Genomic DNA, 24649 nt, shown 5'->3' on the forward strand with positions numbered 1-24649 from the left:
TACCATCTTAGCTACCTCTGCCTCCATATTACAGAAATTATCAGAAACAAAGTGTAGGTTACTATTTCAAGATTTTAGATTACAATAAGGTACCACTGTGATCCATGCTGAGACACAATAAAAGCATCTCTCTCTTGTTAGGTTACAGTATACTGTTATGACCCCTCTGTGAAAGAACACAATAATGAGGCTGAAGTGCCCTGTGGTTGTTGTTGTTGTTTTAATTTGGCTGCACTGGGTCTTCATGAAGCATGGAGGATCTTAGTTGTGACATGTGGGATCCAGTTCTAAGTCCAGGGATCAAACCCAAGCCCCCTGCATGAGGAGCATGGAATCTTAGCTACTGGACCACCAGGGACGTCCCCAACCCTGTTTTTGACACTGCCAAAAATGAGAAAGATTAGGACATGGAGAAAATCATAATAAGAGGCTTAAAACTGCTAGACTTGGTAAACACCCCTATGATATATTTTTTTCTCTAAAACGATGACAACAATAAGAATAAATAAAAATAGTTAATTAGGATCCTTTAAAACCACTTTTAAAACATGTATGGTGAAAATACCTGAACACTATGTCTTTGTAAGTTTATCATGGGCTGTTCATACGTGTGTGTGTTGTAAACGAACAGTTGTTTAGGAATGATTTAGCTGAGCACAATTTTAAAAGATCATATGGAAGAATCACTTATGCCAATAATATTTTGGTCTAATGAAAAAAACCATTAAGATATAAAGTCTCACAGTACAGCAACATTTGCTAGTTGAAACTGTTGTACTTTCTACATCCACCTGGGAGAAAATTTCCCATGGATCTCTTGTGTTTCTGGCTATCTGTAAATCAGAGGCACTAATGACTTTGTTCTGGAGTAATGATTCAAGAATTTTGTATAGCACACAGCTTTGGAAAGTATTGTATCTTCCCCTGAAGTAGAGGGACATTTTGTTTATTGCTCAGGATAGTGAAGATTATATCTCCCTTTGGGGCAAAAATTGGTTAAGTAGGTTTGCCTTTATACAATTCAGGGTTTATATTTTAAGTTCCCGTAGCTGTGATGCAAACCCATTGTGTATACTTTATCCAGCTGAACCTATCAGCATATTGCCTTCAGGGATCTGTGAAGCAAGGGAAAATTATGTGGACTTGAAGTACAGGCTGTTTCCTGGGCAGTAAGTAAAAGTTCTTTGTCTCTGACCCAAGACTCTCCTGTATTTTGCCATATATGAAACCTTAGCAGACTGATTTGTCAGCTTGTATTTAGTACAAAATCTCAGAGCCTTCACTGTTCTCAACACATCGATCCTTCCAATTTTGGCTTTCTTCCTGCACTGCTTATCCTTTCAGTCTCTGTTCATTTCATCCTTTCCTCCCTCCTTCCACTCTGTGTCACCTTATTTCTCATTGTTCTTTGTTTACTCAATCTAACCTCATCTTCTGTACAGGTAAATAGGACCTAGTACAGAGCTTGATGTATAATATATATTTGTTAAATGAACCAATGCATTTACAAGTTTCTATCTCTAGAGAGTATTTCTCACTTGGTTTATCATTGACAACTTGAATTAAATGTACAAAATGTTACTTAATTCAGTTTTTTGAGTTTCAATTGTTAATTTCCTTTCAAATTATAGTATATTGATTTATTTTAGCAATTTTATGAACTATATTTTTCAAGAGTTTTCTGCACTATTTTCTTCTTTCCAGGGGATTTTCTTTTTTCTCTCTCTCTCTCCCTCTCTCTTCCTTTTGATGTACAGGGCCATTTAAGTCCTACATGTATTTGTGAAAAACTAAAACCCCAAATCTAAGCCTGTTGAACCTCTTGTCACACAAGTATTTGAAAGAATGATACTTAAGGGAAATAGAAAATGACACTTTTTCCCTCATCTTTTGAAGACGAAATCATCCACCCCCCTTCAATTCTACCAAAAGAGATCCCTAGCTCATTTTCCTTAGCAAGAGCTTTAAAGTGTAAAAAACTCATCAAACATCTTTTCCTCTGAGACAATGTCATCTGAGTTCAAAGGATGTACACAGCTCTGCAAAACTGCTGTCTTGCTTCAGTGATAAGGCCTAGGCTTTCATTTTATGTTTGATTCCAAGAAAATCAAATCTGTTTTTATGTACACTATGACTATAACTAAATCAGGAAATTAGAAATAATCTATTTCTGCAGACAGCTAGAGGGAAAAAGTTTCTAGTTAAAAAAAAATACTGAAATTACTCTTCGGCTAGGTTACAGTTTCATTCTCAAGATATACTCAGTAATTTAAACTAAGATATGTTTATTTATTCTTCCACACAATGGACAAAACTGATACTATTGCTCTCAGGAAACAATACTGTCTTCCTCCTATGGCTGAAAGTGAAAGAGAAAGAGAAGTCACTCAGTGGTGTCCGACTCCTGAGACCCCATGGACAATACAGTCCATGGAATTCTTCAGGCCAGAATACTGGAGTGGGTAACCTTTCCCTGCTCCAGGGGATCTTCCCAACCCAGGGATCAAACCCAGGTCTCCCACATTGCAGGCAGATTCTTTACCATCAGAGTCACAAAGGAAGCTCAAGAATACTGGAGTGCGTGGCCTATCCCTTCTCCAGCAGACCTTCCCAACCCAGGAATCAAACTGCGTCTCCTGCACTGCAGGCAGATTCTTTACCAACCTTTACTAGATAACTGAAAAATTGAGGGCAATGCTTGCTGCTTGTTTATTTTCCCCTCAAGCTGGTCAAAACTTCTGTACCAAAATAATTAGAATTTTTAAAAAGAACTTCAATGTTTATCCAGTGACTTACTGAATCACAGTTTCTAAACACGGGACACAGAAAATCTTCATAAAAAAAAAAAAGAAAACCTTAGGAGAACTTCCCTGGTGGCCCAGTGGTTAAGAGCCCATGCTACCAATGCAGGAAGTGCTGGTTTAATCCCTGGTCAGGGAAATAAGAGCCTACATGCTGTGAGGGGTGGCCAAAAAAAATTATAGGACTTGTGATTTTATTGATATCTTAGTATATACAGATCCATTCAATATAGTAATGCTCATTATAGTGCTTGAGCTATAATATGTAAACTTTCTTATACATTCAAAAATAATATTTAGATATGAAATAAACTATACTTCATATATAAGTATAGTTTATATACTTCATAAATAAGTAACACTTAGAAAATGAAGAATGATCAGCAACTTACTCTCAAAAGTATATTTCCTCTTCAAGTTCATACATATCTTGGGTAAATTTAAAAATACTGCTGCTGCTGCTGCTAAGTCGCTTCAGTCGTGTCCGACTCTGTGTGACCCCATAGACGGCAGCCCACCAGGCTCCCCCGTCCCTGGGATTCTCCAGGCAAGAACACTGCAGTGGGTTGCCATTTCCTTCTCCAATGCATGAAAGTGAAAAGTGAAAGTGAAGTCGCTCAGTTGTGTCCAACTCCTAGTGACCCCACGGACTGCAGCCCACCAGGCCCCTCCGTCCATGGGATTTTCCAGGCAAGAGTACTGGAGTGGGTTGGTCTAAAACCTAAAAATTAAAATGTTCACCAAAATGATATATAATGAGTAACTCTGTTTTTGATGAAAGATTCTATCCATTTTTAACCTCAAATATCAAATCAAATATTTAGAAATTTTACTCTGTATATGTCCTGATCAAATAAAGGTAGATACTTTCAGAATGAAGGCAGTTGATGCCTTTATTTCTCAAGAAGTTTCCCCCACCCTCTTCAACAAACCTTACTAAAATCCTTTTAGCATCTGATTGAGCATGATCATGCATAGAGCAAAGTGAAGAAAATGTTGAAAATTATCTTCATTACTTCCAGTCTAATGCCTTTCAATCTCATTCACTGATTCTGGTAATTTTGATGGACACTCTAATAAGTGAATTAATGTTAACAATACTCAAAAAGTGAATTGAACTGTGAAAAAATATTGCAAGTTAAAAACATATCAGTTTTATCAATGAGCTCATCTACTGTCATTTAGTTATTATGTTTTAGTTTATGATGAGGAGAGTATTGTTGGTAAACCACAAGCTACTGAGTCAAGTTTAAAAACTGAGCGATTTTAGTGTGTTTTTAATATCTTAATTCAGTCCTATTATAATTGATTAACTATATTCATAGTATTATTTCACTATAGTTTTTCAACAAATATTTCTTGAGTATTTAAGACATATTAGACACCTTCTCTTTTGTGCACTGCTTCATCTCCGCTAATCCTCTAGTTTCCTGAGAAAGCCAAGTTCTTTCCTGAGGCCTTTGTTATAGCTGCCTGTTCTGCCTCAGAGGCTCTGAACCCACTCCTCATACTTGCCGTCCATTGTTCTCATAGCTAGTTTCTACAGATGTCAGCTTCAGATGCCATCTCTCTCTTAACCAATCTATGAAGCACCCAATGCTGTTCCACATTTTTATCTTGGCCTCCTATCTCTTCTTTATTGTACTGAATTTTGTTTTTTTTCTGTTTAATCAGTTTACCTTCTTCAAGAATATGAGCTCTATTTGTTGAATTAAGCTTTTGTGTTTCTTAAAATAGGTAACTCCAGCACCTGGTTCAGCATTTCAGTTCAGTTCAGTTCAGTTGCTGTCGTGTCCGACTCTTTGTGACCCCATGAATCGCAGCATGCCAGGCCTCCCTGTCCATCACACTCTCGGAGTTCACCCAAACTCTTATGTGAGTCAGTGATGCCATCCAGCCATCTCATCCTCTGTCATCCCCTTATCCTCCTGCCCCCAATCCCTCCCAGCATCAGGGTCTTTTCCATTGAGTAAACTCTCCACATGAGGTGGCCATAGTATTGGAGTTTCAGCTCAGCATCCAATGAACACCTCCAATAAACACCTAGGACTGGTCTCCTTTAGGATGAACTGGTTGGACCTCCTTGCAGTCCAAGGGACTCTCAAGAGTCTTCTCCAACACCACAGTTCAAAAGCATCAATTCTTTGGTGCTCAGCTTTCTTCACAGTCCAACTCTCACATCCATACATGACTACTGGAAAAGCCACAGCCTTAACTAGATGGACCTTTGTTGGCAAAGTAATATCTCTGCTTTTTAATATGCTATCTAGGTTGGTCATAACTTTCCTTCCAAGAAGTAAGTGCCTTTTAATTTAATGGCTGCAATCACCATCTGCAGTGATTTTGGAGCCTCAAAAGAGTAAAGTCTGACACTGTTTCCACTGGTTCAGCCTCCAGCATATAGTAAATGCCCAATAAATAATGACTGAATTACTTGACGTTTGCAGTGCTCAAATAAGGCAGTGCTTCTGAAACCCAGTTTATAAATAGTAAAAAGCTGTGTGAAATATTAGTTTGATACATTTCAGTTCGGTTCAGTTGCTCAGTCGTGTCTCTTTGTGAACCTATGGACTGCAGCACACCAGGCTTTCCTGTCCATCACCAACTCCCGGAGCTTGCTCAAACTCATCGAGTCAGTGATGCCCTCCAACCATCTCACCCTTTGTTGTCCCCTTCTCTTCCTGCCTTCGAGTCAGTGATGCCCTCCAACCATCTCATCCTCTGTTGTCCCTTTCTCTTCCTGCCTTCGATCTTTCCCAACATCAGGCTCTTTTCCAAGGAGTCAGTTCTTCGCATCAGGTGACCAAAGTATTGGAGTTTCAGCTTCAACATCAGTCTTTCCAATGAATAGTGAGGACTGATTTCCTTTAGGGCTGACTGGATTCAAGGCTATGGTTTTTCCAGTAGTCATGTATGGATGTGAGAGCTGGACCACAAAGAAAGCTGAGCACCGAAGAACTGATGCTTTTGAGCTGTGGTGATACATTTTAGTAAACACTTACTGAGTATCTGATTCATTTTGAGTTTTAGACTACCTTTTTGTTCAAGACAAGTAAAAGATGATTCCTACTTACCCTTTCTATCAGTTGGAATTAGACTTAATTAAGTATTTAAAAAAAATGACAGTGGCTTGGAGACAAGGGTTAATTTTTCTCACATAATGAGAAATCTAGAAGTAAACAGAGGCTAGCTCTTTTTCAGTGGCTCAGGATAGTCAAGATCTAGATACCTGTGACATTTTTACCTTTGGCCTTATAGTGTTAAAATGGCTGTCTTAGCTCCTGTCTTCATGTCTGAGTTCCATGCAGCCAAGACACATAGGCAAAAAAGCACTCTCCCAAATGTTCCAGCAAACAACCTTGCTTATAGCTTGTTCACCACTACTAGCCAGAAAGAAAAAGTTTTGTAAATGTAATATTCAGCTGAGCACATTGATAGTCAAAAGGAAAATTAGTATTTGTTTTTTTCAGAAGAAAGAGAAAATTGTCATTGGATAAACAGTTTGTTTCTAGTCTTTAAAATCAGAGTTTAGCTAAAGTGTGTTTTAAGCAATATGCTTGCTTTTATTTTTTACTGTAGGTAAATTTTAAGTCACAAAATTTAACAAGACACAAAATCTAACAACATAGTCTATCTTCAGCTATAAACAAGTATCAGTTCAGTTCAGTTCAGTCGCTCAGTCGTGTCCGACTCTTTGCGACCCCATGAAGCTCAGCACGCCAGGCCTCCCTGTCCATCACCAACTCCCGGAGTTCACCCAGACTCACGTCCATCGAGTCAGTGATGCCATCAAGCCATCTCATCCTCTGTCGTCCCCTTCTCCTCCTGCCCCCAATCCCTCCCAGCATCAGAGTTTTTCCAATGAGTCAACTCTTCGCATGAGGTGGCCAAAGTACTAGAGTTTCAGCTTTAGCATCATTCCTTCCAAAGAAATCCCAGGGCTGATCTCCTTCAGAATGGACTGGTTGGAATCCTTGCAGTCCAAGGGACTCTCAAGAGTCTTCTCCAACATCACAGTTCAAAAGCGTCAATTCTTCGGCCCTCTGCTTTCTTCACAGTCCAACTCTCACATCCATATATGACCACTGGAAAAACCATAGCCTTGACTCGACGGACCTTGGTTGGCAAAGTAATGTCTCTGCTTTTCAATATGCTATCTAGGTTGGTCATAACTTTTCTTCCAAAGAGTAAGAGTCTTTTAATTTTATGGCTGCAGTCACCATCTGCAGTGATTTTGGAGCCCAAAAAAATAAAGTCTGACACTGTTTCCACTGTTTCCCTGTCTATTTCCCATGACGTGATGGGACCGGATACCATGATCTTCGTTTTCTGAATGTTGAGTTTTAAGCCAACTTTTTCACTCTCCACTTTCACCTTCATCAAGAGGCTTTGTAGTTCCTCTTCACTTTCTGCCTAAAAGGTGGTGTCATCTGCATATCTGAGGTTATTGATATTTCTCCCGGCAATCTTGATTCCAGCTTGTGCTTCTTCCAGCCCAGCGTTTCTCATAATGTACTCTGCATAGAAGTTAAATAAGCAGGGTGACAATATATAGCCTTGACGTACTCCTTTTCCTATTTGGAACCAGTCTATTGTTCCACGGGCATGGCTCAGTTTCATTGAGTTAGACAAGGCTGTGGTCCTAGTGTGATTAGATTGACTAGTTTTCTGTGAGTATGGTTTCAGTGTGTCTGCCCTCTGATGCCCTCTTGCAACACCTACCGTCTTACTTGGGTTTCTCTTACCTTGGGCGTGGGGTATCTCTTCACAGTCACTCCAGCAAAGCACAGCCGCTGTTCCTTACCTTGGATGAGGGGTAGCTCCTCATGGCCACCCTTCCTGACCTTCAATGTGGGATAGCTCCTTTAGGCCCTCCTGCACCCACGCAGCCACTGCTTCTTGGACATGGGGTTGGTCCTCCCGGCTGTCGCCCCTGGCCTCTGGCATGGGGTAGCTCCTCTCGGCCGCCTCCCCTGACCTCGGTCGAGGGGTAGCTCCTCTCGACCATTCCTGCGCCATTGCAGTCTGGCACTCTTGGCCACTGCCCCTGACCACGGACGTGGGGTAACTCCTCTTGGCCACCGCTCTTCGGGCATGGGGTCCTCCCGGCTTCTGCCCCTGACCTCGGACATGGGGTAGCTCCTCTCAGCCGCGCTTAGTGCACTGGTTACAGCCGCCTGCGGGTCATGGTGGAGAGATCTGAAAGAATGTAGTCCACTGGAGAAGGGAATGGCAAACCACTTCAGTTTTCTTGCCTTAAGAACCCCATGAACAGTATGAAAAGGCAAAATGATAGGATACTTAAAGAGGAACTCCTTAGGTCAGTAGATGGCCAATATGCTGTTGGAGATCAGTGGAGAAATAGCTCCATAAAGAATGAAGGGATGGAGCCAAAGCAAAAAGAATACCCAGCTGTGGATGTGACTGGTGATAGAAGCAAGGTCCGATGCTGTAAAGAGCAATATTGCATAGGAACCTGTAATGTCAGGTCCATAAATCAAGGCAAATTGGAAGGTGTCAAACAAGAGATGGCAGAGTGAATGTCGACATTCTAGGAATCAGTGACTCAAATGGACTGGAATGGGTGAATGTAACTCAGATGACCATTATATCTACTACTGTGGGCAGGAGTCTCTCAGAAGAAATGGAGTGGCCATTATGGTCAACAAAAGAGTCCAAAATGCAGTACTTGGATGCAATCTCAAAAACGACAGAATAATCTCTGTTCGTTTCCAAGGCAAACCATTCAATATCACAGTAATCCAAGTCTATGCCCCAACCAGTAATGCTGAAGAAGCTGAAGTTGAACGGTTCTATGAAGACCTACAAGACCTTTTAGAATAAACACCCCAAAAAGATGTCCTTTTCATTATAGGGGACTGGAATGCAAAAGTAAGAAGTCAAGAAACACCTGGAGTAACAGGAAAATTTGGCCTTGGAATACCGAATGAAGCAGAGCAAAGACTAATAGAGTTTTACCAAGAAAATGCACTGGTCATAGCAAACACCCTCTTCCAACAACCCAACAGAAGACTCTACACATGGACATCACCAAATGATAAACACTGAAATCAGATTGATTATATTCTTTGCAGCCAAAGATGGAGAAGCTCTATACAGTCAGCAAAAACAAGACCAGAAGCTGACTGTGGCTCAGATGATGAACTCTGTATTGCCAAATGCAGACTTAAATTGAAGAAAGTAGGGAAAACCACTGGACCATTCAGGTATGACCTAAATCAAATCCCTTATGATTATACAGTGGAAGTGAGAAATAGATTTAAGGGACTAGATAGATAGAGTGCCTGGTGAACTATGGAATGAGGTTCGTGACATTTGTACAGGAAACAGGGATCAAGACCATCCCCATGGAAAAGAAATGCAAAAAAGCAAAATGGCTGCCTGGGGAGGCCTTACAAATAGCTGTGAAAAGAAGAGAAGTGAAAAGCAAAGGAGAAAAGGAAAGATATAAGCATCTGAATGCAGAGTTCCAAAGACTAACAAGAAGAGATAAGAAAGCCTTCCTCAGCGATCAATGCAAAGAAATAGAGGAAAACAACAGAATGGGAAAGACTAGAGATCACTTCAAGACAATTAGAGATACCAAGGGAACATTTCATGCAAAGATGGGCTTGATAAAGGACAGAAATGGTATGGACCTAAGAGAAGCAGAAGATATTAAGAAGAGATGGCAAGAATACACAGAAGAACTGTACAAAAGAGATCTTCACGACCCAGGTAATCACGATGGTGTGATCACTGACCTAGAGCCAAACATCCTGGAATGTGAAGTCAAGTGGGCCTTAGAAAGCATCACTACCAACAAAGCTAGTGGAGGTGATGGAATTCCTGTGGAGCTATTTCATATCCTGAAAGATGATGCTGTGAAAGTGCTGCACTCAATATGCCAGCAAATCTGGAAAACTCAGCAGTGGCCACAGGACTGGAAAAGGTCAGTTTTCATTCCAATCCCAAAGAAAGGCAATGCCAAAGAATGCTCAAACTACCACACAATTGCACTCATCTCACATGCTAGTAAAGTAATGCTCAAAATTCTCCAAGCCAGGCTTCAGCAATACGTGAACCGTGAATTTCCTGATGTTCAAGCTGGTTTTAGAAAAGGCAGAGGAACCAGAGATCAAATTGCCAACATCCGCTGGATCATGAAAAAAGCAAGAGAGTTCTAGAAAAACATCTATTTCTGCTTTATTGACTATGCCAAGGCCTTTGACTGTGTGGATCACAATAAACTGTGGAAAATTCTGAAAGAGATGGGAATACCAGACCACCTGACCTGCCTCTTGAGAAATTTGTATGCAGGTCAGGAAGCAACAGTTAGATCTGGACATGGAGCAACAGACTGGTTCCAAATAGGAAAAGGAGTATGTCAAGGCTGTATATTGTGACCCTGCTTATTTAACTTCTATGCAGAGTACATCATGAGAAATGCTGGGCTGGAAGAAGCACAAACTGGAATCAAGATTGCCAGGAGAAATATCAATAACCTCAGATATGCAGATGCCACCACTCTTATGGCAGAAAGTGAAGAGGAACTCAAAAGCCTCTTGATGAAAGTGGAGAGTGAAAAATTTGGCTTAAAGCTCAACATTCAGAAAATGAAGATCATGGTATCCGGTCCCATTACTTCATGGGAAATAGTTGGGGAAACAGTGGAAACAGTGTCAGACTTTATTTTTTTGGGCTCCAAAATCACTGCAGATGGTGACTGCAGCCATGAAATTAAAAGACGCTTACTTCTTGGAAGAAAAGTTATGACCAACCTAGATAGTATATTCAAAAGCAGAGACATTACTTTGTCAACAAAGGTTCATCTAGTCAAGGCTATGGTTTTTCCTGTGGTCATGTATGGATGTGAGAGTTGGACTGTGAAGAAGGCTAAGCGCTGAAGAATTGATGCTTTTGAGCTGTGGTATTGGAGAAGACTCTTGAGAGTCCCTTGGACTGCAAGGAGATCCAACCAGTCCATTCTGAAGGAGATCAGCCCTGGGATTTCTTTGGAAGGAATGATGCTAAAGCTGAAACTCCAGTACTTTGGCCACCTCATGCGAAGAGTTGACTCATTGGAAAAGACTCTGATGCTGGGAGGGATTGGGGGCAGGAGGAGAAGGAGAAAACAGAGGATAAGATGGCTTGATGGCATAACTGACTCGATGGACATGAGTCTGGGTGAACTCCGGGAGTTGGTGATGGACAGGGAGGCCTGGCATGCTGTGATTTATGGGGTCGCAAAGAGTCGGACATGACTGAGCAACCGAACTGAATTGAACTGAACTGTTGTTCCATGTCCAGTTTGAACTGTGACTTCCTGACCTGCATACAGATGTCTCAAGAGGCAGGTCAGTTGGTTTGGTATTCCCATCTCTTTCAGAATTTTCCACAGTTTATTTTGATCCACATAGTCAAAAGCTTTGGCATAGTCAATAAAGCAGAAATAGATGTTTTTTCTGGGACTCTCTTGCTTTTTCAATGATCCAGAGGATGTTGGCAATTTGGTCTTTGGTTCCTCTGCCTTTTCGAAAACCAGCTTGAAGAACTGGAAGTTCACGGTTTACATATCACTGAAGCCTGGCTTGGAGAATTTTGAGCATTACTTTACTAGCATGTGAGATGAGTGCAATTGTGCGGTAGTTTGAGCATTCTTTGGCATTGCCTTTCTTTGGGATTGGAATGAAAACTGACCTTTTCCAGTCCTGTGGCCACTGCTGAGTTTTCCAGATTTGCTGGCATATTGAGTGCAGCACTTTCACAGCATCATCTTTCAGGATATGAAATAGCTCCACAGGAATTCCATCACCTCCACTAGCTTTGTTGGTAGTGATGCTTTCTAAGGCCCACTTGACTTCACATTCCAGGATGTTTGGCTCTAGGTCAGTGATCACACCATCGTGATTACCTGGGTCGTGAAGATCTCTTTTGTACAGTTCTTCTGTGTATTCTTGCCACCTCTTCTTTTTTTTTTAAATTTTATTTTATTTTTAAACTTTACAATATTGTATTGGTTTTGCCAAATATCAAAATGAATCCGCCACAGGTATACATGTGTTCCACATCCTGAACCCTCCTCCCTCCTCCCTCCCCATACCATCCCTCTGGGTCATCCCAGTGCACCAGCCCCAAGCATCCAGTATCGTGCATCAAACCTGGACTGGCAACTCGTTTCATACATGATAGATACATGTTTCTATGCCATTCTCCCAAATCTTCCCACTCTCTCCCTCTCCCACAGAGTCCATAAGACTGTTCTATACATCAGAACATTTAAACGCTGAGTAAATTCCACAAAACACCTCTTCTTAATATCTTCTGCTTCTCTTAGGATCATACCATTTCTGTCCTTTATCGAGCCCATCTTTGCATGAAATGTTCCCTTGGTATCTCTAATTTTCTTGAAGAGATCTCTAGTCTTTCCCATTCTGTTGTTTTCCTCTATTTCTTTGCATTGATCGCTGAAGAAGGCTTTCTTATCTCTTCTTGCTATTCTTTGGAACTCTGCATTCAGATGTTTATATCTTTCCTTTTCTCCTTTGCTTTTCGCTTCTCTTCTTTTCACAGCTATTTGTAAGGCCTCCCCAGGCAACCATTTTGCTTTTTTGCATTTCTTTTCCATGGGGATGGTCTTGATCCCTGTCTCCTGTACAGTGTCATGTACCTCAGTCCATAGTTCATCAGGCACTCTATCTATCAGATCTAGTCCCTTAAATCTATTTCTCACTTCCACTGTATAATCATAAGGGATTTGATTTAGGTCATACCTGAATGGTCTAGTGTTTTCCCCTATTTTCTTCAATTTAAGTCTGCATTTGGCAATACAGAGTTCATCATCTGAGCCACAGTCAGCTTCTGGTCTTGTTTTTGCTGACTGTATAGAGCTTCTCCATCTTTGGCTGCAAAGAATATAATCAATCTGATTTCAGTGTTGACCATCTGGTGATGTCCATGTGTAGAGTCTTCTGTTGTGTTGTTGGAAGAGGATGTTTGCTATGACCAGTGCATTTTCTTGGCAAAACTTGTTTATATATAAACAAGTGTATACTACATAATTAATGAAAAATAGTCTGTATGTCCAGTGTGTATGTGTGTGTGTATGTGAAGGTGCACCCTCCACCCCCCCTCCAGGAAATCAATGGAAGGCCAGAGTCCAGTTTCCTCATCCTATATTCTATATCAAAGGGAAGCCATCAAAGGTCTGCTATATAAACTTTACTAACAAATATTCCAGTGAATAGGTTGTAACTACTTTTATTATGCCATTTAATTTGAGGAAGTATTTCTTGTGATACTGGTCGATATAGGACAATGTCACACAGTAATAAAATGCTGGTTGTGTGGGAAGACATAACTGAGTCTTTCTCCAGTTTGGAGAATTGCATATAGGCATCTTTCACAGTTGACAGACATTCTGCTGTCCAATCTCAAAGTTCCTCTGTCTCGCCCAACTCTTACTATAGGAAACTTTCCTATTTGTTATTACAGATTAACTGAGGTTTCCATCTTCTCTCCTTGTTTTGTATTATCTGTAGAGTAAAGTCCCTTTAAATGGGATCTCAGTTCAGTTCAGTCGCTCAGTCGTGTCTGACTCTTTGCGACCCCATGAATCGCAGCACGCCAGGCCTCCTTGTCCATCACCAACTCCCGGAGTTCACTCAAACTCACGTCCATAGAGTCGGTGATGCCATCCAGCCATCTCATCCTCTGTCATCCCCTTCTCCTCCTGCCCACAGTCCCTCCCAGCATCAGAGTCTTTTCCAATGAGTCAACTCTTCACATGAGGTGGCCAAAGTATTGGAGTTTCAGCTTTAGCATCAGTCCTTCCAAAGAACACCCAGGACTGATCTCTAGAATGGACTGGTTGGATCTCCTTGCAGTCCAAGGTACTCTCAAGAGTCTTCTCCAACACCACAGTTCAAAAGCATCAATTCTTCGGCACTCAGCTTTCTTAACAATCCAACTCTCACGTCCATACATGACCATTGTAAAAATATTAGCCTTGACTAGACGGACCTTTGTTGGCAAAGTAATGTCTCTGCTTTTTAATATGCTATCTAGGTTGGTCATAACTTTCCTTCCAAGGAGTAAGCGTCTTTTAAGAAATGGGATCTAAACAATAATATTAAAAAAAAAATCCAAACAGTAATAAACCATTCAAAACCTAGCATTGTATTGTTGTGAAGGTAATGAAATAACAGGGTTAGCCTCTCAGCCAGGAGCTGATTGGTGTTCATTTCATCTATGGTTTGAAGCTTATTTATTTATAGTTGGGGATGGTTCTGACTTTTGTATGGATTCAGTAAATTCAGAAATCTCACAGTCATGTAGTCCTATAGTTAGATGGTGATGGTGGCTGTTCAATTGCTAACTCGTGTCTGATTATTGCAACTCCATTGCAGTCCATTGCAACTCCGTGGACTGTACCCACCAGACTTCTCTGTCCATGGGACTTCCCAGGCAAGAATACTAGAGTGGGTTGCCATAGCTTTCTCCAAGGGATCTTCCCAACCCACAGACTTAATCTGTGTCTCCTGCATTGACAGGTGGATTCTTTATTGCTAAGCTACCGGGGAAGGCCCCATAGTTATATGGGGGCTGTTTTAACTCAGTCAGAAAAATCTGGTAAGATTTGGGCAGGAAGTTACTGGGAATGTAGAACACCTCCTGTCTTCTGAATCAAGGCTGCCTCTATGTGCTCTCTGCCTATCCTCTTAAAAGATAAAAAAACCCACACACACAAAAAAACAACAACAAAAAAACAAAGCAAAGCTCACTTTCTAATGAAAATTGAATAGTGGAGGACCAGTAACATTACTTTTATATCTGATTGTGATTTATTGTAAGGTTTTATTTTAAGGTTTTATTGTAAGGTTGTATTTAAAATACATTTCTTAGTTTCTGGCATACAGCTTGTTTAAGATTACATTTCAGGTAATTTTTATTTGATTTCCCCCAAAGATAATGAACAGATTCAGAAAACAAGGATAATATACAAAATATTTAGACAGTAGTAAGAAACTCTAGTACTTTGGCCACCTCATGCGAAGAGTTGACTCATTGGAAAAGACTCTGATGCTGGGAGAGATTGGGGGCAGGAGGAGAAGGGGCGACAGAGGATGAGATGGCTGGATGGCATCACTGACTCGATGGACATGAGTCTGAGTGAACTCCGGGAGTTGGTGATGGACAGGGAGACCTGGCGTGCTGTGATTCATGGGGTCGCAAAGAGTCGGACATGACTGAGCAACTGAACTGAACTGAACTGAAGGCATAGATGCTGACTACATGGATTTGCTCATAAATATCAGATATAGCCTTGCATCCATACTGGCTGGATGCTAGCCATGCCCAAAGGCAATGCTCCAGGTTCTACCTGACAAAACAATATAAGGTCACCACCTTGCTCTTTAAGTTCTCTTCTTGAATTTCAGTGTTAGTTACGGAGAATCTGATGTAAATGGTCCCAGGGTATTAGCTACTGTAGTTATGATAAAAAGTTTTTACTGTGAGAAACATGCTTGCTAACCAGCCCAGATTCAAAGAATGGAGACACAAGGTGCAGTCGGAAGCCAGACTTTATGGTCTTTCAAGATTGGGTGTCTGGTGTGCAGTCACATCAAGTGGGAAATCCAGTTGATTTTATCCCTAGAATTCAAGTTCCCTTCCCTGGTTCCTCATCGGCTGAGGGACACAGAGTCACAATCTTCCCAAAGTCTTTTTATTGGTTGATGGTGTCATGAGTAATACTCGTAGGCTTCTGAGTGAAGGATTTATGTTAACTGTTTTCCTCACCCCTTTAGTTCTCTTTCGACTTCCCTCATGGCTCAAATGGTAAAGCGTCTGCCTACAATGCAGGAGACCCAGGTGCAATCCCTGGGTTGGGAAGATCTCCTGGAGAAGGAAATGGCAATCTACTCCAGTATTCTTGCCTAGAAAATCCCATGGACGAAGGAACCTGGTAGTCTACAGTCCATGGGGTCACAAAGAGTCGGACATGACTGAGCGACTTTACTTTCTTTCACTTTAGTTCTCTGGCATGTCCAGGATCAGTTCAGTTCAGTTTAGTCATTCAGTTGTGTCTGACTCTTTGCGACCCCATGAATCGTAGCATGCCAGGCCTCCCTGTTCAACACCAACTCCCGGAATTCACTCAAACTCATGTTCATCGAGTCGGTGATGCCATCCTGCCATCTCATCCTCTGTCGTCCCCCCTCCTGCCCTCAATCCCTTCCAGCATCAGGGTCTTTCCCAATGATTCAACTCTTTGCATCAGGTGGCCAAAGTATTGGAGTTTCAACTTTAGCATCAGTCCTTCCAGTGAACATCCAGGACTGATCTCGTTTAGGATGGACTGGTTGGATCTTCTTGCAGTCCAAGGGACTCTCAAGAGTCTTCTCCAATACCACAGTTCAAAAGCATCAATTCTTGGGGCTCAGGTTTCTTCACAGTCCAACTCTCACATCCATACATGACCACTGGAAAAACCATAGCCTTCACTAGATGGACCTTTGCTGACAAAGTAATATCTCTGCTTTTGAATATGCTATCTAGTTTGGTCATAACTTTCCTTCCAAGGAGTAGACGTCTTTTAATTTCATGGCTGCAGTCACCATCTGCAGTGATTTTGGAGCCCAAAAAAATAGTCTGACACTGTTTCCACTGTTTCTCCATTTATTTGCTATGAAGTGATGGGACCAGATGCCATGATCTTCATTTTCTGAATGTTGAGCTTTAAGCCAAATTTTTCACTCTCCTCTTTCATCAAGAGGCTTTGTAGTTCCTCTTCACTTTCTGCCATAAGGGTGGTGTCATCTGCATATCTGAGGTATTGATATTTCTCCTGGCAATCTTGATTCCAGCTTGTGCTTCATCCAGCCCAGCGTTTCTCATGATGTACTCTGCATATAAGTTAAATAAACACGGTGACAATAGACAGCCTTGACGAACTCCTTTTCCTATTTGGAACCAGTCTGTTGTTCCATGTCAGTTCTAACTGTTGCTTCCTGACCTGCATACAAATTTCTTAAGAGGCAGGTCAGGTGGTCTGGTATTCCCATCTCTTTCAGAATTTTCCACAGTTTATTGTGATCCACACAGTCAAAGGCCTTGGCATAGTCAATAAAGCAGAAATAGATGTTTTTCTGGAACTCTCTTGCTTTTTTGATGATCCAGCAGATGTTGGCAATTTGATCTCTGGTTCCTCTGCCTTTTCTAAAACCAGCTTGAACATCTGGAAGTTCATGGTTCATGTATTGCTGAAGCTTGGCTTGCAGAATTTTAAGAACTACTTTATTAGCGTGCTGAGATAAAGTCCACAAAATTTGCCTGCCAAATTTTCTTATGGGGAAGGGGAACCAGGAAGGGAAGGGAACAAAGGACTGGCAATGAACTGCCATCTTTAGGAACCTTATTCACAAGCCAGGTACACACACACACACACACACACACTCACACATCTTTCTATTTGTGAATATTTATAATTTTTTTAATTCTTATGTCTTTCTCTTTGGTAGAAAAGATCATAGTTTTCTTACATTACTGAGAGATTTCAAATTTTATGAAGAATTACAAGAAATACAAGACTTTGGGGTTTATTTCCCTATGTTTTATGTTTTTGTATGTAATTAACCAGTTTTGCAGAATTACTATCATCTCTCACTTATTCTTTCAGTATCATTTCAACTATATTATAATCTAAGCAGGCTTTGGCTGACCCATCTGACAAGAGAAATCCAAGATTTAAACAACCACATTACAAATGAATCTTTAAAATTCAAGGTTGATGACCACATTTATTTCAGATATAGGGGTCATTTCAGCCTTACTGAAAGATGAGTATCACTGACCATTCACATAATAATACGAATGGCCTTAATTTGCTTCTTCCCTTGCATGTGACTGAGAGTAGAGGATCCCCTACCTTGGGATGAGATCCACGTTTCAGAGGTCCATGCTCTGGTTCTCTTCCAACAGTGCTCCTTCCCATGAGTGAGGGAACCCATGGAACCAGGGGCATGTGTCCAACTTGAACCAGTGTCTCTGAACCCGTAGGTATCTACTAATACAAAAAATGAGGAATTTGTTACCCAAAGAGTTAGATTCTTGCCCTCTGACCTTGCTTCCAGACCTTATTAAAGCCTCTTCCCTGCTTCCATTTATCAAAAAGAAGGTCACACTGCCAGATGTGTGTACCACTTACTAAGAGCTCTTTGAGGGGAGGGTTTAGACTAAGCCATATATGCCTGAGAGTAAGAGTCCTTCTTGCTATTCTTTGGAACTCTGCATTCAATGGGTATATCTTTCCTTTTCTCTTTTGCCTTTCACTTCTCTTCTATTCACAGCTATTTGTAAGGCTTCCTCAAACAACCATTTTGCCTTTTTGCATTTATTTTTCTTGGGGATGGTCTTGATCCCTGCCTCCTGTACAATGTCAGAAACCTCTGTCCATAATTCTTCAGGCACTCTGTCTATCAGATCTAATCCCTTGAATCTATTTGTCACTTCCACTGTATAATCCTGAGATTTGATTTAGGTCACAACTGAATGGTCCAGTGGTTTTCCCCACTTTCTTCAATTTAAGTATGAATTTGCCAATAAAGAGTTCATGATCTGAGCCACAGTCAGCTCCTGGTCTTGTTTTTGCTGACTGTATAGAGCTTCTCCATCTTTGGCTGCAAAGATGGGAATACCATCTTCTTAAAGAGAATGGAATACCAGAACACTTAACCTGCCTCTTGAGAAATCTATATGCAGGCCAGGAAGCAACAGTTAGAACTGGATATGGAACAACAGACTGGTTCCAAATTGGGAAAGGAGTACGTCAAGGCTGTATATTGTCACCCTGCTTATTTAACTTATATGCAGAGTATATCACGAGAAATACTGGGCTGGAGGAAGCAGAAGCTGGAATCAAGATTGCTGGTGTTAGGTAGGTAGAATAGGGAAAAGGAGTCCAAAATGGTGGTGGTTAAAAGACAAGGAAGGTCAAAGGAAGGTCCAAGGACCAGAGTGAAAACTTGAGGCAGAACAAACAGCACTCCTGGCTAAGCCCAATTTGCATAGGGCAGGCCCAGGTGGAAGAAAAAACATATAAAAGGAGAAGCCAAAGCGCTTTCTCTCGGACTCTCTCTCCCACGTGTGTGCGCTCTTTTCTCTCTCTCTCTTTCTTTCTCTCTCTCTCTCTCTCACTCTCCTGCTATCTTCTAAATAAAATAGAGCTGTAACACTGATTTGCCTAAGAGCTATAACACGGTTTGTCTAAGACCCAAGAGCTGTGATGTGCCGAGGGCTTTAATGTCCTTTGCTCCAAATCTTTGTTGTGACGAGACAAAGAACCGAGGAACATACACTCGCGTGACATCTATGGTGCCGTGACTCGGATAAAACTTGGCTGAAACAACCTCTACGTGGAAGAGGCCAAGCACAACAGGAGCCCAACTCAGTGAAGCTCCCGCGCTAGGAGCAGAAGGCGAAGAAACCCAGCGCAGGGGAAGGCCCATTGTGCTGGAAACCGGGACAGCGAAAAACGAACTCAGCAGAAAGCTCATGCGGCCCAGTCTCAGATTCCAGAAGACCTCCGGTTAAGGTAAGAGGTCCTCGCTCCTATGGCTGGAGGGACCTTTACAATCTCTCATTTCTTGTTTCCTTGAACCTCCCGCAAACAGGCGGGCAGCACGGGCACAATAGAGGGACTCTGGAGAGGCTACTCCTCAGTATGTCCCAAAGGTGCTATCTGCTGAGACCCAGTAGCTGTTACACAAGCCAGTGGGGGTTCTTCTGTCCTTTCTCTTCTCTGCCAAAGATTAGACCAATGAAACTGTGAGCACCGGTCAGATATTTAGCAAATTTTCCAGCGGGCTATGAAGGGGATTCCTTGGCACGTTTTTCCCACTGCTTTTTCCTCCTGTCCTTCAGCTCTCTCCCGGGACTCAAGCCCGGCCAAAACTAATGAAACTCAGGCTCTGATGTCTCATTGCAAAAATTCATTGAGAGACAAAGAGGTAGATTTGTTAGGATCCAGAGAAGCCACCCTTCAGGGTGTGAATCACTGCCAAGGGCAAGGGCTTTGGCCATGGAATTAGGCCTGGCTAGGTTTTGTGAGGGGATGGAATTCATATGCTAATGAGTGAGAGGATCACCCCAGCCATTGGGGAACCACCCACTCTTCCCTCTTCTGAACTTGTGCCTTGGAGCTGTCTTGCCACCTCTGGGTGTGTCTGTTGGCTTATAGATTGGGGATTAATGTTTACTTGAAGTTGACTTGTCATCTTGGACCCGATTGATTTTAATTGGTTTACATTATACCCTTGTGCTATGACATTCTTTCAAAGGTTGTGCTCTGCCCCCTTCCCTCCTGTTTCATGCTCTTTTCCTGAGCCCCATCCAGATCCACAAGGTTTCTACAATCTTCTGGAGAGACAACCAGAAAATAGCTGGCCTTGGGAGGGAAATACTCTATAATATCCAATCCCTAATCCTACCCAATACTGATCACACTGGAGATCTTGGGAATGCCCAAACTCCAGTCCGGGGGGTCCCAGGAGGTCATCACGCCTTGACCTGCCTAGGGATCGGTCTTCGAAAGGTTGTCACGCCTCAACCTGTTCGGGGATCCTTTAGTCCCAGGGGTCCCAGGAGGTCGTCACGCCTCGACCTGCCCAGGGATTCGATCTCTAGGAGGCTGTCACATCTCAGTCTGCCTGGGGATCTGTACCCTGACCTGGGGACACCTGGCTCTCAGGTTGCAACAGTTCTGGGTAAGATGAACTTACATCATATCTATTCCCATCCACAGTGGGCAAAACAAACCTCTTAATTCTACCCAGCATTGGTAACACTGGAGATCTTGGGGATGCCCAAACTCCAGTCCGGGGGGTCTCAGGAGGTCATCACGCCTTGACCTGCCTAGGGATCGGTCTTCGAAAGGTTGTCACACCTCAACCTGTTCGAGGATCCTTTAGTCCCAGGGGTCCCAGGAGGTCGTCACGCCTCGACCTGCCCAGGGACCCAATCCTCAGGAGGCTGTCACGCCTCGACCTGCCCGGGGATTTGATCTCTAGGAGGCTGTCACGCCTCAGTCTGCCTGGGGATCTGCACCCTGACCCGGGGACGCCTGGCTGTCAGGTTGCAACAGTTCTGGGTAAGATGAACTTATATTGTATCTATTCCCGTCCATGGTGGGCAAACTAGCAATGAGTTACAAGTCTCTTAATTCTACCCAGCATTGGTCACACTGGAGATCTTGGGGACGCCCAAACTCCAGTCCGGGGGATCCCAGGAGGTCATCACGCCTTGACCTGCCTAGGGATCGGTCTTCGAAAGGTTGTCACGCCTCAACCTGTTCGGGGATCCTTTAGTCCCAGGGGTCCCAGGAGGTCGTCACACCTCGACCTGCCCAGGGACCCAATCCTCGGGAGGCCGTCACACCTCAATCTGCCCGGGGATTCGATCTCTAGGAGGCTGTCATGCCTCAGTCTGCCTGGGGATCTGCACCCTGACCCGGGGAGGCCTGGCTCTCAGGTTGTAACAGTTCTGGGTAGGATAAGCTACAGAAAGACTCACCCCTAAGGAAGTCCACCCATGGAAACATAAAGAAGCCTATTACTTGTGGGACTGTGCCCAGTCTCAGCAATAACTCAGGAGCCCAATGAGAACCCCATTGCCTTTCTGGAGAGGCTAAAAGAGGCACTCCAAAAGTTTACCAATCTGGACTTAGACTCTTACGAGGGACGGGTGATTTTAAAGGACAAATTCCTGTCCCAATGTGCATCAGATATCAGAATTAAGTTACAGCAGCTGCAACAGCAGGACCCTGCTGCCTATTTAGATGAGATGGTCCAGACAGCCACCAATACCTTTTATAACAGGGAACAGGAGAAGGAGGCCAAGGCCCAGGAGAAGGAGAGAAAGAAAGAGACAAGGCATGCCCAGATGCTGGCCGCCCTCCAGAGAAGCCCTATGGCAAACCCCGAGTCCTTGAGGGACAAGGCACGAGACAGATGCCTGATCTGTAGACAGGCGGGGCATTGGGTCAAAGAGTGTCCAAACTGTGACAAGTCTCAAATGCCATCAACTGGGACATAGGGCGGCACTCTGCCCTCAGGACCCAAGAGCCTCAAGGTCAAGCACCAAGCCTACCCTCACGATGGTTCAAGAGGACTGAAGCCCGCTCCAGCCAGCCTGCCTGTCACAGATAACCATCACGGGGCTGGAGCCAAGGGTGCAACTGGATGTGGCAGGTAGGTTCGAGAATTTCTTGGTTGACACAGGGGCTACCTACTCTGTCTTGATCTCCTACTCTAGAGCCTTCTCTTCCCAAACCTGTACCATTTTGGGTGCTACAGGAAAAGCAACCACTAAAAGATTCACCCAAGCACTTCTTTGTTTCTGGGATGGACAAATATTTTCCCACCAGTTTCTGGTGGTCCCTGAGTGTCGTACCCCCTTATTGGGAAGAGATATACTTACTAAACTGGGGACCGCCCTTGTGATGGGAAGTTTTTCAGCCCCTAGAGCTCTACAGCTCCTGGTTACTACTGAAGAACCCATTACACCTTCAATAGAGAGGGACAAAAAACTATGGGAAGACAAAATTAACCCCCAGGTGTGGGACCAGGAGATTCCTGGACGAGCCCACCAAGCTGAACCGGTCATCATTGTCCTCTGAGATCCCACTCGGTTTCCTAACCGGAAACAATATCCTCTCAAAAGAGAGGCTTGGGAGGGACTACAGCCTTTAATAAATAAATTCCTTGCTTGTGGGCTATTGGTCCCCACCAGTTTGCCATGTAACACCCCAATCCTCTCAGTAAAGAAAAAAGATGGAACCTGGCGAATGGTTCAAGATCTCCAGATTATAAATGAAGCTGTAGTCCCCCTCCATCCCACAGCACCCAATCCCTATGTAATCTTGGGAGAAATCCCACCCAGTGCTAAATGGTTTACAGTCTTGGATCTCAAAGATGCATTTTTTTGCATACCACTGGCTAAAGAATCCCAATACCTTTTTGCCTTTGAGTGGGAGGCACCAGGAGAAAAACACCAACAGATGACTTGGACAGTATTACCTCAGGGGTTCAGAGATAGCCCCCACCTATTTGGACAGGCACTTAGCTGGGATCTCCTAGATCTGGACCTGGGACCTAATGGGAAAATATTACAATACGTAGATGACCTACTAATCTGCTCTCCAGATGAGAAAAGCGCCCAACACCATGCAATTCAGGTTCTAAACTTCTTGGCAGAAAGGGGATATAAAGTCTCCCATGCTAAGGCACAGATGGTCACTTACCTGGGAGTTCAGATTACACACGGGTCCAGGAGGCTGTCCTCTGATCGGGTACAAGGAATTCTCCAGTTGCCCTCCCCCACGACTCGAAAACAATTGCGAGCTTTCCTGGGGCTAACTGGTTATTGTAGAATCTGGATACCCAACTATGGTCTTTATATGAAAGCTTAAAGGGACAAGATGATTCAATCCCACCGATGTGGGGAACTCCTCAAAAGGAGGCAGAGGCTACACTAAAACAGGCCTTAACTCAGGCACCTGCCTTGAGGTTGCCAGACCCAGAAAAAGCATTCCAACTTTATGTCCATGAAAGAGAGGGAATAGACTTGGGAGTCTTAACTCAAAGGTGGGGATCTGAGCCCCAGCCTGTAGCTTACTTATCCAAGAGGCTCGATCCAACTTCCCAAGGTTGGTCCCCCTTCCTTCAAAATCTTGCAGCTATTGCAATCATGATAGAAGATGCTTTAAAACTCTCCTTTGGGGGCAAACTATTTTTACCAGCCACCAAGTAAAACAACTCCTAAATGGGAGAGGCCACTTATGGATGTCTGATCAAAGAATCCTCAGATATCAAGTAATGCTGATGGAAAATCCAGGCCTCACTATATCCCCTTGTGAGGTTCTTAACCCAGCCACCCTCCTCCCTACCCCCGAGGGCTCTCTCCCCTTTCACTCTTGTCTAGAAACCTTGGACCACTGGACAAAACCCCGAGAGGGATTGTCAGAAGATCCTCTGACCAATCCTGAGGAAATCTGGTACACTGATGGAAGCAGCTTTGTCTTGGATGGAAAAAGAAGAGCCGGGTATGCAGTAGTCTCCAATTTTGAGACCATAGAGGCTAAGCCTCTGCCACCAGGTACTTCAGCCCAATTAGCTGAGCTCATAGCCCTGACTCGAGCTTTAGAGCTGGGAAGAGGAAAAAGAATAGCCATTTACACTGACTCCAAGTATGCCTTTCTGGTGCTACATGCACATGCGGCTGTTTGGAAAGAAAGGGGCCACTTGACCACCCGAGGGTCCCCAATCAAATATGGTGATCAGATTCTTCGACTCTCGGAGGCAGTCCATCTGCCTACTGAGGTTTCAGTCTCCCACTGTAAAGGACACCAAAAAGGGAACATGGAAGTGGCACAAGGGAACCAAGCAGCTGATCAGGCAGCTAGGAGAGCAGCGTTACAGAACCATGACCTAATAGGGATTGCCACCTTAGTTCCACAGACTGATTTGCCAGAAACTCCTTCATATACTAAAGGTGAGACTCTTAAAGCTAAGAGCGAGGGCTTTCAAGAAGATCATATGGGGTGGTTTCAAAAGGAGGGACTTCTTTTTCTGCCTGGAAACCTCCAATGGAAGTTGGTTAACTCCTTACATGCCACTACTCATTTAGGAGAAAAGGCCCTCCAAATATTACTAGAAAGGTCCTTCAGAGGAACAGGCCTCCAAACAACTATAAGACAGGTGGTGGTCTCCTCTTGTCCCATTTACCAAATAAACAACCCCAAGGAGCTCGAAGACCCCAGCTGGCCCAGCCCATCCAACGACGTGGGGCCT

The 24649-nt window shown here is 43.3% G+C and overlaps 1 long non-coding RNA gene across 1 annotated transcript; it reads right to left on the minus strand.

Moving 5' to 3' along the window:
- Window positions 1-75: 75 nt before the first annotated feature.
- On the minus strand, window positions 76-23240 carry LOC129646479 (uncharacterized). Its single transcript, XR_008711975.1, has 3 exons — window positions 23101-23240; window positions 17731-17868; window positions 76-381 (listed from the first exon to the last, which is right to left on the minus strand). It is a non-coding gene; the product is annotated as an uncharacterized LOC129646479 (long non-coding RNA).
- Between the last annotated feature and the right edge of the window lie 1409 nt (window positions 23241-24649).

The sequence above is a fragment of the Bubalus kerabau genome, chromosome 3, assembly GCF_029407905.1.
Source record: "Bubalus kerabau isolate K-KA32 ecotype Philippines breed swamp buffalo chromosome 3, PCC_UOA_SB_1v2, whole genome shotgun sequence".
In the NCBI taxonomy this organism is placed as follows: Eukaryota; Metazoa; Chordata; class Mammalia; order Artiodactyla; family Bovidae; genus Bubalus; species Bubalus kerabau.